The sequence below is a fragment of the Nansenia antarctica genome (genome assembly GCF_963989245.1).
Source record: "Nansenia antarctica genome assembly, contig: SCAFFOLD_894, whole genome shotgun sequence".
NCBI lineage: Eukaryota > Metazoa > Chordata > Actinopteri > Argentiniformes > Microstomatidae > Nansenia > Nansenia antarctica.
Window position 1 is genome coordinate 1 of NW_027662781.1, and position 5000 is coordinate 5000.

Here is a 5000-nt window from a genome sequence, read left to right on the forward strand (position 1 = left end):
AGAGACCCAGACAACCAGAGCACACGTCTTCACTATGGTGAAACATTAAAACTGTATAAAAATACAGTAAAGAAAAAAAGGGACCATCATGTTAGAAACCAGCTACACTCTATAGAGGAATCCATAAAAACAAACAAATTCTGGGGAAAATGGAACACTCTAAATAAACAAAAACATGCAGATCTACCCATCCAATATGGAGATATATGGGTAAATCACTTCTCCAATCTCTTTGGTCCAATAGAGAAAAATAAACAGCAAAGACACATACAAGATAAACTACAAAGTTTAGAGTCAGCCATAAAAGACTACCAGAACCCGCTAGACTCTCCAATTACACTAAAGGAAGTACAGTGTGATGGCTATCATGTCTATCAAAATGATCAACTTAGCCATCGTCCTGGCATGATTGGGTGTTGGTTTCAATGCACCTGTTGTTTGTCGTTCCTCCGTTTGCAACAAAGACTCTGGACCTTTCCATGAATTGAAGTGGTCTTAAAATCCAAAGTCCAAATAAAAGTAACAAACGAAAGTAAATATGTTGCCCTGCTCCATTGTTTATGTTTGTTGATTTGGAGGAAAGACTAAAAGACAAAACACAATATTAATGCTGTGGACTGAGAGGGAGAGGATGAGGAGAGAGAGAGAGAGATGGCAATTTGATTATGTCCTGGGGGGGGGGGGGGGGGTAACAATACACTGTCAGATGTATTATTGTACATATAGTATGTGCATTGCACCTCAAACCAACATCTCTGTATGATGCTCTCAACATGTTCTGTATGGGTAGTGGTGGTCTAGTAGTGGATAGGGAGTTGGACTTATGAGCGGAAGGTTGTGAGTTCAAATCCCGCCTGAAACCACACCACTACTAGTTAAATATGTTGGTGTGGTGTGGTGTGGTGTGGTGTGGTGTGGTGCGTCAAATTCCAATTGGCTATATTAAAACTCTTCAACATTGTCCTTAGCTCTGGGATCTTCCCCAATATTTGGAACCAAGGGTTGATAACGCCGCTCCACAAAAGTGGAGATAAATCTGATCCAAATAACTACCGTGGGATCTGTGTCAACAGCAACTTTGGGAAAATCCTCTGTATGATCATCAATGAATGAATGATGTTTAATGAATAGTTTAATGACCACACGACCTAGGTCGGTGGAATTTGTTGTCGGTACAGCTCAAAAGCAGTGTCAAAAAACATACACACATTGTACATGACTATTACATGGACAAGAACACACATAACCACAAGACAAGACAGAACATATTTACAATTTACAATTTATACAGTGCAGTGAGTCAGGTGTTGAGAGTCCTTATGGCAGAGGGGAAAAAACTGTTTTTGAAGCGGGATGTTTTGGTGGCCAGGGATCGGTAGCGCCGTCCAGAGGGCAACAGTTGAAACAGGTGGTGAGCAGGGTGGGAGGAGTCAGCAGGGTGGGAGGAGTCAGAGATAATTTTATGTGCTCTATTTGTGGTGCGTTTGAGATACAGTGATTCCACTGATGGGAGAGGGGTGCCGATGATCTTGGATGATTTCCTTACTATTTGCTGTAGTTTCCTTTTTGATTTACTGTCCGAGCTGCCGTACCAAACTGTGCTAGATGAGGTGAGTATGCTCTCAATGATGGCGGTGTAGAACTGAAGGAGGAGTTTTTGTTTTACTTTGAATTTTTTGAGCTGTCTAAGAAAGAATAGTCGTTGGTGGGCTTTTTTGGTGATGAAGTCTGTGTTGGTGTTCCATTTGAGGGAGTTGCTGATGTGAGTGCCAAGGAATTTGAAGGAGTCCGTTATGGTTATGGGTTCTCCAAGGATGTTGATGTTTTTTTTGGGGGGGGGGGCTGTGCCTGAAGTCTACGATGATTTCTTGTGTTTTTAATGAGTTGAGCTGGAGGTTGTTGTTGAGGCACCAAGTGACTGCTTGGGCTATCTGCTCGCGGTAATGGTCTTCATTATTGTTTGTTATGAGTCCGATTACGGGAGTGTCATCCGCATATTTCATAAAGGTGACTGAGCTGTGGAGAGATATCAGGTGGTTGGTGTAGAGGGAGAAGAGCCAGGGTGAGAGGACGCATCCCTGGGGGGCGCCTGTGCTGAGGGTCAGGGGTCGAGATGAAAGGCTGTTCATCTTGACCCACTGTCGTCTTTTCCACAGGAAGCTCCGTATCCAGTGGCAGATGCAGGGGTCAATGTTCATGTCCACCAGTTTGTTGAAGAGATTGACCGGGTCTATTGTATTGAAGGCTGAGCTAAAGTCAATTAATAGGATGCGGGCGTAGGTGTTGGGTGATTCCAGATGAAGTAGTGTGTGATGGAGGGCTAGATTGACAGCATCCTCAACAGATCTGTTGGCACGATAGGCAAATTGATAAGTGTCCATCAGGGGGGTGGTGTGGGTTTTTATGTAGGAGAGGACGATGCTCTCATACGCCTTCATGGCCACAGATGTCAGAGCGATTGGCCTGTAGTCAACCACAGACTCCTACATTACCTCACTGTAAACAATGTCCTAAGCAAATCCCAAATTGGTTTTTTACCAAAGTATCGTACAACAGACCATATATTCACCCTCAGCACCCTAATTGACAACCAAATAAACAAAAACAAAAGCAAACTATTCGCCTGTTTCGTAGATTTAAAAAAAGCCTTTGATTCAATTTGGCACAAGGGTCTGCTATTCACACTGTTGGAAAATGGTGTTGGAGGAAAAACCTACGACATCATAAAGTCAATGTACACTAACAACAAGTGTGGTGTTAAGATCGGCAAAAACCACAGAGTTATTTTCCCAAAGCCGGGGGGTTAGACAGGGATGCAGCTTGAGTCCAACCCTCTTCAACATCTATATCAACAGTTTGGCAAAAACATTAGAGCAGTCTGCAGCACCTGGTATCCCCCTAGTACACACAGAAGTCAAATGTCTACTGTTTGCTGATGACCTGGTGCTGCTGTCCCCAACCAAAGAAGGGCTACAACAGCACCTCGACCTTCTATACCAATTCTCCCAGACCTGGGCCCTCATTTATAAAGCTTTGCATATCTACGCACCTTTGCAAAGCAAGAACATTTACGTCACCAACATTCGGATTTATAAAACGGTGCGCACGCCAGTGGAATTTGCAAGTTCCACGCCTGCTTCCCTTTATGAATCATAATCAACTCTAAATGTTGCACACGTGAACGAGCGTCTTGTCCCACCATTTTTGACGCCCATAGTTGCCTATAATAATAATAATAACTTTTTATTTCTATAGCACTTTCTATAGCAATTTCTATACAAATCATCATGAAGTGCTTCGAGAAACTGGTCCGGGCCCACATAGTCACACGCCTCCCGCCCAACCTGGATCCATACCAGTTCGCCTACAGAGCCCACAGGTCCACAGAGGACGCCATCGCGACGACTCTCCACTCCACTCTATCCCACCTGGAGAGGGGGAACAGCTACGCGAGACTGCTCTTTGTGGACTTCAGCTCTGCCTTCAACACCATCCTTCCAGACAGGCTAGTGACCAAACTACTAGACCTGGGACTATCACACTCCATCTGTGCATGGATCAAGGACTTCCTGTCTGACCGCCCCCAGAGGGTGCGGGTGGGCTCCCACACCTCCACAGCCCTCAGACTCAGCACTGGGTCCCCCCAGGGCTGCGTGCTAAGCCCCATCCTCTACAACCTCTACACCTACGACTTCACCCCCGTCCACCCCAGCAACTCCATCATAAAGTTTGCAGACGACACCACCGTGGTGGGCTGCATCTCGGGGGGGGACGAGGCGGCGTACAGGGATGAGGTGGAGCAGCTGGGCAAGCTGTGCAAGGTTAACAACCTGCTGCTGAACCAGTCAAAGACCCAGGAAATCATTGTGGACTTCAGGAGGAAAAAATCTGAGGTCCAGCCCCTGCGCGTCGATGGAGGGAGCGTGGAGAGAGTCTCAACCCTCCGATTCCTGGGGGTGCACATACAGGATGACCTGTCCTGGAAGACCAACACAGCAGCCATCATCAAGAAGGCACAACAGCGGCTCTACTTCCTGAGAGTCCTCAGGAAATACCACCTCAAACAGGAGCTGCTTGTGACCTACTGCATCTGCGTGTGGTTCTCCAGCTGCACAGCCGCAGAGAGGAAAGCGCTACAGAGAGTCGTGAGATCGGCCCAGAAGATCATCGGCGCCCCCCTCCCCTCTCTGGAAGAGCTGTACAACACACGCTGCCTCAGGAAGGCCTCCAAGATCTCCAGAGACCCATCCCACCCTGGGAACGAACACTTTGTTCGGCTGCCCTCGGGCAGGCGGTTCAGGACCATGTCCGCAAGGACAAATAGACTGAAGCTCAGCTTCTACCCTAGGGCCATTCAGGCCCTGAACACAGCAAAGACCTAGGTTCTAGTCTAGGCCCTGGACAATCTAGACAAATTGATGGCAGCTACTAGATTGTAATCAAGTGCAATACTGAAACACAACTGTGAACATTTCAAACCTGCAAACTGCGACACTTTAAATGAATGTGCAATAATACTATGTGCAATATGACAACCCTAGGGTACATAAGGTTCAGAGATAGGAAATGTTAGGATATTTATAGCATAGCATAGAGTACAGCACAGTGTTTTATTTGTATAGTATAGTATAGTGGATAGTGTATATAGCCTTATTTATGTAAACCAGCTCTTTTTCCCTTCTTGTTTTTAGTATTTTTTTCCTAGCACCAGGGGAGCCCCCCCCTCCCAAATTTCGTTGTTTGGTACCTGTACTATATAAATGACAATAAAGACCATTCATTCATTCATTCATTCATTCATTCATTCATTCATTCATTCATAAGACAAGGAAACGCAGATGCATTTCATGATCATCGCCCCTGTTATATTCTGTTATTTTCAAATAATCGCACAACAGTTGTCTCCTTCTCACCAAGCTGCTTGCTGATGGTCTTGTAGCCCATTCCAGCCTTGTGCAGGTATACAATCTTGTCCCTGACGTCCTTATACAACTTTTTGG